This window comes from Schistocerca gregaria, chromosome 4, assembly GCF_023897955.1.
Source record: "Schistocerca gregaria isolate iqSchGreg1 chromosome 4, iqSchGreg1.2, whole genome shotgun sequence".
Classification (NCBI taxonomy): Eukaryota; Metazoa; Arthropoda; class Insecta; order Orthoptera; family Acrididae; genus Schistocerca; species Schistocerca gregaria.
The window spans coordinates 742,516,366-742,530,089 of record NC_064923.1 but is presented as its reverse complement, the minus strand read 5'-3'; the positions used below and the strand labels follow the sequence as shown (position 1 = coordinate 742,530,089).

The following is a 13,724-nucleotide window of genomic DNA, read 5'->3' as shown; positions in this document are numbered from 1 at the left end:
TATGATAAGTGCAGAATGAGAAGAAAAGATGAAAAGGTTAAATAAATGTCGCCAGTTGCTATCTCAGCATTCTGTAACACCTCCGTGCCACCTTTCAAAAAATACCACACAAAATGGATCAAATGGCTCTGAGCACTATCCGACTTAACTTCTGACGTCATCAGTCGCCTAGAACTTAGAACTAATTAAACCTAAGTAACCTAAGGAAATCACACACATCCATGCCCGAGGCAGAATTCGAACCTGCGCCCGCAGCGGTCTACCATGCAAAAAAGCATAATCTGCCACTTACTAGTATGTGACTGTTGTACAAAGACAAATACGTAACTAGAAGTTATAGTTACCTGACATTTTGTAAGTACAGTTAATGCTAAATGCAGTTTCCGTCTTGTAACCCTCCATTTCAATATCTTTCAGACCTTAAGATGACCGGAAACAATCGAAACTAGTTACCTGCAGAGTGTCCCAGAAATGTTGCCAGAAACGTTACAGGTTTGTAGAGCGTGTCTTGAAGAATCAGGGACAGGAACGCGTGTCCAGAAATGCCATCCAGCGACGCTACAGAGCGTCGAAGTTATAATCGCCTGCGCCTGTCACTAGGCTATCCCTTCGACAGCAAACGTGACTTAGTACACAGATGGGCTGTAGAGGGGAAGTCTCACAATGTTGTTTGTTATTCATTGATCGCAACCGATTGCCATGATCACTGGTAGAGAAGATGACGCTAGTTGCTCCGTAGAAAGGTCTTGCCACCTATGAATGCGATGCTTTGTTGCCTCAGAGAATGACGGTTTTGGACACAGGTATATGTGTGTAGTTTTTTTTCTCCTGGAACACTCTAAAATCACCAAGGTTTTTCTGTAGGCAGGAGAAAAATAAACTGCAGATGGAAACACATGTTAGAAACCGTCATCTGCTGAGGCAACAAATCATCACATTCACAGGAGACAAGGCCTGCCTACACAGCAGCTAACTTCTCCACTGGCGATTGTGACAATCAATTGCGAACACTGAATAAGAAATTACATTGTGGGACGTTATTCCTACAGTCTGTCAGCATACAAAGTCACGTTTGCTGCTGAAGCTGTTGTCTAGTCAGAGGCGCCAGAGCCTGTAAATTCGACGCCCTCTAGCTTTGTTGGATGACTTTCCTGGACACGGGTTCCTGTCCTCAACTGGGTCTTCAAGACACCCTCTACAACCCCTCAATGTTTGTCACAACATTTCTAGGATGCTTTGTATTTTCCTGTATGAGATCTTGGCTAGTAAAATTTTTTCCAGAAATCAAAATTCAATGAGACTACCAGTACCAGCTGATGAAGAACACAAGTCGTGGGCAGCGTCTCTCCCCTACCTGCTGAACGCCATCGAAGAAACGAGTAACGTCTTCGGAGAATGGCAGCTCAGCGGCAGTCCGGACATCAGGCAGTTTATAAGTAGGAATGAGGATGGACATCAAAGATGCTTCGGAAGAATCCAGAATTCAGTCATGGACAAACAAAATTGCCAACTTGTTATTTGAAGATGCGACGACACGAAAAGCGAGGTGACTGTTCACTAAAAAGAAACGTGAAATCACACCCCTTCTAAAGGACAACGACACTATCTGTGAACTAGATGTGAAAGCCAACGCCCTGTCTGACGCTTTCGCCATTAATTTTACACCGATGATAGACACAATAGATCCGCAAACTGTCGACATCGTCGTTGAGCGACTATCAATATTCCTACCTGATCCAGCAGAAGACGTTACCACAGAACCAATAACACTGCAAGAAGAACCAACTAAACTGGCCGGCCGCTGTGGCTGAGCGGTTCTAGGCACTTTTGTCCGGAAACGCGCTGCTGCTGTGGTCGCAGGTTCGAATCCTGACTTGGTCATGGATGTGTGTGCTGTCCTTAGGTTAGTTAGGTTTAAGCAGTTCTAAGTCTAGGGTACTAACGACCTCAGATGTTAAGTTCCATAGTGATTAGAGCCATTTGAACCATTTGAACCAACTTAACTTCCCTGAACTCAAGTTTAAGAGGTTCTGACTTACTTACTAACCTCCTATTAAGACACATACCACGTGCAACAGCGGACTGCCTGGCAGTAACTGAGTAAACAATCAGTTCAAGAGATTTCCTGACAGCGTGTAAGCACGCCGAGATGGTCGTAGTGCCGAATTCTGGTAAAGATTCACGATCCCCAAAGGGTTATCTAGCGTTAAGCCTCGTTCCTGTGCTGAGAGACTATACCTGAGACGCCTCCAGGGGCACAAGGACGTGGAAGGGCTATTCTCAGACGAACAGTTCGGTTTCAGCGACAAATTCGGTTTCCGAGATCGCCAGACCACTATTCACCATCTCCTAAGCCTAAGAGAAGACAATATGCTAATCATGGAAAGTCGGGAGTATTTCGGCGATACCTTCCATGATGTTTCACGAGCTTTTCATTCCTGTTGCTCGAGGGCCTTTTATACAAGTTAGTTGTGCAAGGAGACCTCGTACCACACGTCTTCCCACAAGGAAGAAGTTCCCACGTAAGGGCCGATGGCGACGTCTCGACTCGTCATTTCGTCAACGCAGGTGTTCCACAAGGGTCTGTACTCGGGACAATGTCGTACACAGGTTCGAGGGTCTTTTATACAAATTACCTGTGCAAGGAAACCTCGTGCCACACGTCTTCCCACAAGGAAGAAGTTCCCACGTAAGGGACGATGGCGACGTCTCGAGTGTTCCACAGGGGACTGTACTCGGCCTGCTGTCGTACACATACGACATGGCGCACCTGCTTCAGACCAAGCGGGCGCAACTTGCCTTATGTGCTAACGATACTGCTGTGTCTACGAGCAGCGTGAAGGCTGACGTGGTGCGCCGAGGAGAGGAACAGGCTGCTGACAACCTCGCTGAGTGGGCAAGGAAATGGCGATTTCCCTATGACACCTCGAAAACAGAGTACATAGTTACTCGACAGGGGACATCCAAAGACTTACAAAAAGTAACCAGTTGAGTGGTACTCTACAGCCAAGTGTTTGGGCAGGAGACAAGATGTGGCACCAATACGTTTTCCAGATAAGAGCAAAAGTATTCACTATACTGAGAGAACCTTACACCTCGTATGTTAATGTCTTCTCTACCTCATTACCTAGAACTCACTTTTTATAAAACTATGGTATTGCAGCTACTGGAGTATGCTGCTGGTATGCGCGGCCCCACAGCAGAATGTAAACTATGAACAGCGCAGACAGTATAAAACCGCACTTTAAAAGTGCACTGAAAGTACTTTCTCGGTATCCCACTATATCGATTTTCAAAATGGCTGGGATGCCGCTCCTAGGCGAGCGTTCCAAGAAAACGGCGCAACAGTTCTATCAAAAAAAAAAAAACACTATCCACGGCAGCAATGCGAAAATTAACTCTCTGGGGGCCACATTACCTGTAGTTGCTGGAGCTGCTGCGTAAGGAGCCACTCTCGCGTCACGCCGACAGCAGACTGTCTCGGGCGTCGCAGGCGAGGGCTACTTATGGCCTCCGCTGTCACGTCACGCGCGACACCGGAACGGAAGTGGCCGCAGACACAATGCGCAGCCAAGTTTTTGGCAAGTGGCACGCATTTTCACTATTTACGCAGTCACATAAGGACCCTAATTTGTTCCTGTCTGTATCGGTGCGCAGGAAACGAAAGCGGTTACTATAAGTCAAGACTCAGATCCACATTTTGTTAGCCTAGGAGGATCGTTCAACGCGTAACGTAAAAAGAGCTCTCAAGGGTGTATACTCCGTGCGAACTAAGTTCCATTTCTAGACAAAAGAAACTGTCGAAGCTTTCAAATGACGTCAGTAGATGGACATAGGTGTGTGTTGCTCCTCGTAATACAGTTTCAAAAAGTAAATGGCTCTGAGCACTATGGGACTTAACATCTATGGTCATCAGTCCCCTAGAACTTAGAACTACTTAAACCTAACTAACCTAAGGACATCACACAACACCCAGCCATGACGAGGCAGAGAAAATCCCTGACCCCGCCGGGAATCGAACTCGGGAACCCGGGCGTGAGAAGTGAGAACGCTACCGCACGACCACGAGATGCGGGCTTCAAAAAGTAATTTAGGGTAAACACTGCAGAGTGCTGGTCTCGTAGATAGCTGCCATTACCTGTGAACTGGCTAAAATATGTGGTTTTCTGTAAGCCACAATTTTTGTGTAGAAAGATGTAGTTGGTATTGCATAACATTTTTAGGTTTTTTGAACTTTCCACTTCATATACAAATATTATATATACAAATATTCTTCACATTAACCATGGACCTTGCCGTTGGTGGGGAGGATTGCGTGCCTCAGCGATACAGGTAGCATTACCGTAGGTGCGACCACAACGGAGGGGTATCTGTTGAGAGGCCAGACAAACGTGTAGTTCCAGAAGAGGGGCAGCAGCCTTTTCAGTAGTTGCAGGGGCAACAGTCTGGATGATTGACTGATCTGGCCTTGTAACAATAAGCAAAACGGCCTTGCTGTGCTGGTACTGCGAACGGCTGGAAAATAATGGGAAACTACAGCCGTAATTTTTCCCGTGGGCATGCAGCTTTACTGTATGGTTAAATGATGATGGCAACCTCTTGGGTAAAATTTCCGGAGGTAACATAGTCCCCCATTCGGATCTCCTGGCGGGGACTACTCAAGAGGATGTCGTTATCAGAAGAAAGAAAACTGGCGTTCTACGGATCGGAGCGTGGAATGTCAGATCCCTTAATCGGGCAGGTAGGTTAGAAAATTTAAAAAGGGAAATGGATAGGTTAAAATTAGATATAGTGGGAATTGTGAAGTTCAGAGGCAGGAGGAACAAGACTTCTGGTCAGGTGACTACAGGGCTATAAACACAAAATCAAATAGGGATAATGCAGGAGTAGGTCTAATAATGAATAGGAAAATAGGAATGCGGGTAAGCTACTACAAACAGCATAGTGATCGCATTATTCTGGCCAAGATAGATACGAATCCCACCCCTACCACAGTAGTACAAGTTTATATGCCATCTGGCTCTGCAGATGACGAAGAAATTGAAGAAATTATTCGGATAGTGAAGAGAGACGAAAATTGAATAGTCATGTGTGACTGAAATTCGTCAGTAGGAAGAGGGAGAGAGGGAAACGTAGTAGGTGAATATGGATTGGGGCTAAGAAATGAAAGAGGAAGCCACCTGGTAGAAATCTGCACAGAGCACAACTTAATCATAGCTAACAGTTTGTTCAAAAATCATAAAAGAAAGTTGTATACATGGAAGAACCCTGGAGATACTAAAAGGTTTCAGATAGATTATATAATGGTAAGACAGAGATTTAGGAACCAGGTTTCAAATTGTAAGACGTTTCCAGGGGCAGATGTGGACGCTGACCACAATCTATTGGTTATGAACTGTAGATTAAAACTGAAGAAACTGCAAGAAGGTGGGAATGTAAGGGGATGGGGCCTGGATAAACTGTTTAAACCAGAGATTGTACAGAGTTTCAGGGCGAGCATAAGTGAACAATTGAGAGGAATGAGGGAAAGAAATACAGTAGAAGAAGAATGGGTAGCTCTGAGGGATGAAGTAGTGAAGACAGAGGAGGATCAAGTAGGTAAAAAGACGAAGGCTAGCAGAAATCCTTGGGTAACAGAAGAAGTATTGAATTTAATTGATGAAAGGAGAAAATATAAAAATGCAGTAAATGAAGCAGGCAAAAAGGAATACAAACGACTCAAAAATGAGATCGACAGGAAGTGCAAAATGGCTAAGCAGGGATGGCTAGAGGACAAATGTGTGGATATAGAGGCGTATCTCACTAGGGGTAGGATAGATACTGCCTACAGGAAAATTAAGAAAAGCTATGCAAAAATGTGAACCACTTGTATGAATGTCAAGAGCTTTGATGGAAACCCAGTTCTAAGCAAAGAAGGGAAAGCAAAAAGGTGGAAAGAGTATATAGAGGGTCTATACAAGGGCGATGTACTTGAGGACAATATTATGGAAATGGAAGAGGATGCAGATGAAGATGAAATGGAAGATCCGATACTGCGTGAAGAGCTTGACAGAGCGCTGAAAGACCTAAGTCGAAACAAGGCCCCGGGAGTAGACAACATTCCATTAGAACTACTGACGGCCTTGGGAGAGCCAGTCCTGACAAAACTCTACCACCTGGTGAGCAAGATGTATGAGACAGGCGAAATACCCTCAGACTTCAAGAAGAATATAATAATTCCAACCCCAAAGAAAGCAGGTGTTGACAGATGTGAAAATTACCGATTTATCAGTTTAATAAGTCACGGCTGCAAAATACTAACACGAATTCTTTACAGACGAATGGAAAAACTAGTAGAAGCCGACCTAGGAGAAGATCAGTTTGGATTCCGTAGAAATATTGGCACACGTGAGGCAATACTGACCCTAAGACTTATCTTAGAAGTTAGATTAAGGAAGGGCAAACCTACGTTTCTAGCATTTGTAGACTTAGAGAAAGCTTTTGACAGTGTTGACTGGAATACTCTCTTTCGAATTCTGAAGGTGGCAGGGGTAAAATACAGGGAGCGAAAGGCTATTTACAATTTGTACAGAAACCAGATGGCAGTTTTAAGAGTCGATAGGCATGAAAGAAAAGCAGTAGTTGGGGAGGGAGTGAGACAGGCTTGTAGCCTCTCCCCGATGTTATTCAATCTGTATATTGAGCAAGCAGTGAAGGAAACGTAAGAAAAAATCGGATTAGGTATTAATATCCATGGAGAAGAAATAAAAACTTTGAGGTTCACCGATGACACTGTAATTCTGGCAGAGACAGCAAAGGACTTGGAAGAGCAGTTGAACGGAATGGATAGTGTCTTGAAAGGAGGATATAAGATGAACATCAACAAAAGCAAAACGAGGAGAATGGAATGTAGTCGAATTAAGTCGGGTGATGCTGAGGGTATTAGATTAGGAAATGAGACACTTAAAGTAGTAAAGGAGTTTTGCTTTTTGGAGAGCAAAATAACGGATGATGGTCGAAGTAGAGAGGACATAAAATGTAGACTAGCAATGGCAAGGAAAGCGTTTCTGAAGAAGAGAAATTTGTTAACATCAAGTATAGATTTAAGTGCCAGGAAGTCGTTTCTGAAAGTATTTTTATGGAGTGTAGCCATGCATGGAAGTGAAACATGGACGATAACTAGTTTGGACAAGAAGAGAATAGAAGCTTTCGAAATGTGGTGCTACAGAAGATTGCTGAAGATTATATGGGTACATCACATAACTAATGAGGAAGTATTGAACAGGATTGGGGAGAAGAGAAGAAGGGCTCGGTTCGTAGGACATGTTCTGAGGCATCATGGAATCATCAGTTTAGTATTGGAGGGCAGCGTGGAGGGTAAAAATCGTAGAGGGAGACCAAGAGATGAATAGACCAAGCAGATTCAGAAGGATGTAGGTTGCAGTAGGTACTGCTAGATGAAGAAGCTTGCACAGGATAGAGTAGCATGGAGAGCTGCATCAAACCAGTCTCAGGACTGAAGACCACAACAACAATACAAATATTTTGGTACCACTAGTGTTAAATCTGGATACACAGATGAAACTTAAATTTATTAGTAAATAGCGCACAAAAAATTGAAAATTAGCTCTGTTATTTAGATACATAAGCAAGCATGTGGACTTCCTGTTTAGAGTTCTTTCATGCAAAATTTAAATCTAGAACAACATATAAAACACCAGATCAAACCAAAATTTAGCGTTCACACTGGAATACACTATACAAAAATGAAAGCGTGGAGAGATACATTGTCTAACATGACATTCATTGGAGTCATATGCTCAGATTCTTTTCATGACCTACCTGCAGGAGAATCGTGCATAACACATTCGGGGAAAATAATATGATAAACATATGCAACAATTCATCTTCAAAAAAGCGCATAATTACTAATATTTTCAGATGACGTGTGATCTAAATCGTCATAAGATAGTTATTTTTCAGTATCTGTAGACTCGTCAAGGAATTTGTAAATTATTTTTTCCAAACGTTTTTGAACACAAAATCAACATAAAATCACACAAACAGCACGGATCAGAGAACTCAGAAGTCAGCTAAATCCTACGAATCAAGAGGGATATCAAATGTTTCAAAAACGACCATTTTTTCCAGTGATAACGCTGCTACCAACTAGCAGAAACTGCGAAGCCTGCAGAACTGACAGGCTTTTGCGGAAACCTTAAACATGCGTTAGACACCACGAAAAAGAATCGTAGCTGAGGTGGCATAATATTACACCAGCCGCACGTTCACAGTCCCCGCAAGGACCGTAATATTACTTCAGGCGCACGCCAGGTGTTTAACTTCCAGTCGACACTGAGGTCATTAGAGACGGGGCAAAAAATGGTTCAAATTACTCTGAGCACTATGGGACTTAACATCTGAGGTCATCAGTCCCCTAGAAATTAGAACTACTTAAACCTAACTAACCTAAGGGCACCACACACATCCATGCCCGAGGCAGGATTCGAACCTGCACCGCAGAGGTCGCGCGGTTCCAGACTGAAGCGCCTAGAACCGCTTGTCCACCCAGGCCGGCCAGAGACAGAGCACAAACTCAGACTGTGGTAATGATTGGGAAGGAAATCGAACATGTTCTTCTAAAGGAACTAGCCCGGCATTTGCCTGAAGCGTTCTAGGAAAATCACGGAAAGCGCAATTTGGATGGGCGGATGCGGATTTGAACCATCGTCCTCCCGAACGCCTGTCCACCTTGCTAAGTGCAGTTTCAAAATACAACTGAAGACTTCTGAATAGTCGGTGAGTGTAGTGCAAAGTGTTATGGAATTTTAAAGTTTGAAGAAAATATCCCAAGTTGCAGTTCATTCTCAACTAGTGCACATTTAAAGAGCGAGTGTAAGATCACGATAACTGGAGTCATTTTGGTTACAGTAATCGCACAGCGTGACAAAAAAAAAGTGAGGCATCCAGAAGGGGAGGAGGAAATGAAATGAACTTCAAGGGGTTGATAGAGCCTGTGATATTATGTCACTGATTACAAAAACGCTTCAAATTTACAAAGAATTTGGCAGAATGAGCCCACTTATCAGTCTGCCTTTGCACCATCCTCTGGCCTGGACTGATCCACTGATCCGGTTAGGAAGGCTGTCATTAAGTTGTTGTATCCTCTCCTGAGGTGAGATGACCCCCAACTGTTGCAAGTCGTGCTTGATATCTTGGGTACAGACACGGGGACAGTGTTGACTTCCAAACTAGGCCAACACATGTTCCATCGACAAAAGATCTACGGATTTTGCTGGCTACAGAGTACCTCAAAATCACGCAGCCGTGTCACAGAGACACATGCCATTTCTGGACTAGACCTACGAAAAGCGGCACCACGATCCTGTCACATGAAAGATAACACGTGAGGACGCAAGATGCCTGTGATGTATCATTCTACCAATTGAGTTCCCTCGATCACTGCCAGACATGATCTGAAGTCATACCCAATGGCTCCCCTCACACCATGGCACCAGGTGTAACACCTCTTTACCTCTCCAAAACTTTGGAAGAATGGGACCTCTTTTCAGACCGTCATCACACTCACCGAGGATGGTCATTCGGGGCACCGCAGAATCGCGGTTCATCACAAAGCAAAATTCGACGCCACTCACCTGCAGTCCATGCTTCCTGGACACGAGACCACACCACATGCAGCCGTCCGTGCTGTGGTGTTAACAGCAGTAACTAGCCTCTGACCAACGACGTAGGATCAAACAGAATGATGCACGGAGCGCGTTACTTGTTATCGGGTGGCGGGCGCAGATGTGAAGGGGTTCCGATATGCTTGGTGCATAATACGCCGATCGTCCATTGTCGTGGTCATATTTGATGGAGCACAACATTGGCGGGCGACGCGTATGCCTGACATGTTTCGAAGCAGTCCAGTATCGGGACACTGTCATGTCCGAATGCCCCACAAACCATTCCGCGGTTCGACCAGCCTACCAAGTGGGGGCCCAATAAGGCCCCATTCGTAAGTTGATGACGCCGTCCCACACTAGTACGCGTCATCTTTATGTACTTCACAGTGATCACCTGAAATGTATCCATTATAACCGGTCATCTACATTCTGTCTTCATGTAACTTCGTCTCGCGGACGATCTTGGTTCACGGCTACTTCGGCTACACGGCGTATGTACCTTAGGTCTTTGAGGCGCATGTGGCTTCGGCCGACGTCTAGCGAGGGAGTGGCCAACTTTGGCTTGCTTATTTTGAAGGAAAGCAAAGCGTTCTCTCCAGTCTATTCCCTTTGGACTGCTCTGGAATGTAACTGTGTTTTGCTTGTGTATGACATGGTGTGTTTTTGATTGAGACTGCGTTGCCTTACACTGAGGAAGACAGAGATACCTAAAAGCAGTCTATGAATTGTACTCATGCAGTGGTGCAGAGCATCGAACATTTTTTCTATACGCTAACTACAGAATGCAAGGTAACGTATTTCTGTATTTGATGACCTGGCGAGCTATAATGGGAGAGAGTAGTTGTTTAGCCAGAACTATTGAATGAATAGCAGAGTGGCATCTGCGATTACGATCAATCGGGGTAGATTCCGTATTATTTACTTGTTATTCCTGATTCGCAATCGGGTTTAGCAAGCCGATATCTCATTCACAGAAAGTCACAGAGAACTGCAACTCTAATCATTTATAGAGTCACCTATGCTGTGAGTGTGTACGAAGTTATATTGACATCTCATCTTCTGTTCTGGATGCCTCACACTTTTTGTCAGGCAGTGCATATAAAGGCGGAACAAATGTGCAGCACGAGCAAAGATCAAGACTGTCAAACACGCCCACTTCGAATAACAACTTGTGCTGTGTAGAAGAGTTAGATGTAAGCCTATGGTAGGACAGAAAAAACAACGCACCACGAAGGTGTTACCCTGAATTGTCACAAACTGATATTCATACAGGTAACGGTGGAAAACGCCAAACTGCAAAGTTTGGCCGCCGATAGATGGATGTGTAATGCTGAAGTGCACTTTCACTGCGCAGCTGGCTACGATTGCAAACAGGGGACATGCCGATACCAGGGGATAAACTCTCTGCAAATTTCATTCCGTGTGCTCAGTTCCACAGTAGCTACACCTCACAGACACGTGAGAGAACAATATACGCTGAAGTCAGTATTTCACAGAGCATATGTAGTTAGGCTCAGAGAAGCCAGTTGGAGTAATCGCTTGACATTCGAATACGACCCATGCCACTATTCAATGACGTTGGCAGGAATGGGATAACAATGACCGAAAACAGTGTCAAGAACGAAGCGGTTTACCAAGAGGAACGAGCAATCGTCAGAGAAGCACCCATAACCCCGGATTCAACATCATCATCTATCCGACGTGTAGCTGGTGCTTCAGTGACAACGAAGACCGTTAAGTGGTGGCTTACAGAAAGGAGACTGAGCTCTGGCACCCATTGTGCCATCTACCATGGACCTCTGCACACTGTTTGCAGTGGTGTTGGGCACATTCGGCTTGGAATCTCACTGACAGGAGTAGAACTGTCTTCAGTGATGAGTCTAGCTTCTAACTGACCAGTAAAGACATATCTGGAGACGCCCAGACAGCAGTCGGATGCCAACTTGACTGTCACACACCATACGGTGGGACAACCAGGAGTTATGGTCTGGATTGTCATTTCATTTCATAGCAGGGCCATTCTGATTGTCATTCAAGGCACCTGTACAGCACGGCGGTACGTCGGTGATATTCTACATACCCTTTTGTTCTTCTTTATGGCAAGTGATCCTGGGCTTACATCTGAGCAAGATAGTGGCGCCCTCGCACACGGTGAGAGTTTCTACTGCTCGTCATCGTACTTGCCAAACACTACCTTGGCCAACAAGGCCGCCGCAACGTTCCCCAGATGACAACGTTTGGAGCATCGTGCGCGGGGTCCTCCAACCAGCTAGGGATTTTGAAGATCTAATGTGACAATTGGAACTTGATACGATATACTTCAGCAGGACATCCATTAGTCAGTCCCAAGCTGAATAGCAGCTTGCATAAGGGCCAGAGATGGACCACGCATTATCGACTTGTTCAATTTCTGAAACTCTTTTGGCCGAGCGGTTCTAGGCGCTGCAGTCTGGAACCGCGCGACCGCTACGGTCGCAGGTTCGAATCCTTCTTCGGGCATGGATGTGTGTGATGTCCTTGGGTTGGTTAGGTTTAAGTAGTTCTCAGTTCTATGGGACTGATGACCTCAGCAGTTACGTCCCATAGTGCTCAGAGCCATTTGAACCATTTGTGAAACTCTTTCGCAAGATTAAATCATCCATTTTTTCTGAAACTGTGATCATTTGTTTGTCTGTACCTGTACATCACATGTACAGATTTCCGTCCCAATCGGATAATTCCTTAGTGATGAGCCATTTTGTTTTGCTTATATTGTGTCTATGTGAAGCATAGTCCACTCTAACTGAACATCTCCACTGGCAGTGTAATGCGCAACACTCGACAATACTGGAGGATGAGTTAATGCTGGGTGCCGCGTAATTCTCAGACCATAATGAAGCGGAGCAAATAGAGTTAGTTTCTCCAGCACTTAAAGCAGTAAGCGTCGGAAGTTGGTTCATTTATACACTGTTTCATCCCACGGGGGAAATGTGGGTGCACCATGTGACACCTGACACGGAGAAAGCATCACCGTATTGGGAATACCCCGCGAGTCCCCAACCCACTCCCGGTTCAGAGATTCAGAACAATGGTGTTCGGGAAAATTACAAAATGGCTCTGAGCACTATGCGACTTAACTTCTGGGGTCATTAGTCACCTAGAACTTAGAACTAATTAAATCTAACTAACTAAGGGACATCACACACATCCATGCCCGAGGCACGATTCGAACCTGCGACCGCAACGGTCGCTCGGCTCTAGACTGTAGCGCCTAGAACCGCACGGCCACTGCGGCCGGCGGGGAAAATTACAGTCGTTTGGCATACGCAGAATGTTCTTTCGCCTTATTCCTCAAACCTATAAAGACAGTGAATGGGGCCAGTTATTGTGCCACGCTGGAACTATTGAAGAAGATTCGGAGGAAATTGTCGTGACTGCTGTCGTAAGGAGTCGTGTAGTAGCACGACAGTGTCCACGACCGCATACGATCTCGTCTACTTGTAATTTGGTCCGTCCTTTCCAACGGACTGTGTTGGAACACCTCCTCTCCCCCAGACACCCTGGATCTTTCACCAAGTGATTTTCATCTGTTCGAAATGTTTTGGAACCACTTGACTGGTAGTCACTCCAGAACTGACGCCAACGTTCAGGAAGCTATATTGTGATGGTTCCCAGACCTGGATCTCGATGTTTCGCTTCGCTAGTTTCGGATTTCTGCCAACCTCAGCCCGGCGCACAATACCATGTGCACTATCATTCTGTGTTGCCTTTGCTGTGCTGAGTTTTATGTCGTGAGTCATTAACTCCACGTGTCACGTCCTCTTTCGTATAACCAAATCGACGAAGTGCTAAACTTACAGTCAGCGCTGTCTGACAAGCTACGTGCCGGAGAAAGCTGTCTGTGTCAGTCGAGTGCCTTCGAGTTGTAATCAAAGATAGACACAGAGTATCTTTAAGCTCTGCGCGAATAGTAAGCATATAATCATCGTAATAACACTAGTTGAAGGACCAGAGTCCGGAACCGCGCGACTGCTACGGTCGCAGGTTCGAATCCTGCCTCGGGCATGTATGTGTGTGGTG

The 13,724-nt window shown here is 45.1% G+C and overlaps 1 protein-coding gene across 2 annotated transcripts in view; it reads right to left on the bottom strand.

The window, feature by feature from the left end:
- LOC126266689 (uncharacterized) overlaps positions 1-3,461 on the bottom strand; it is a 148,772-nt gene extending 145,311 nt beyond the window's left edge. For both annotated transcript variants that reach the window (XM_049971120.1, XM_049971121.1), the window contains exon 1: positions 3,419-3,461. The gene's annotated coding sequence lies outside the window, so the exon portion shown is untranslated. The remainder of the gene's footprint in view (positions 1-3,418) is intronic.
- Between the last annotated feature and the right edge of the window lie 10,263 nt (positions 3,462-13,724).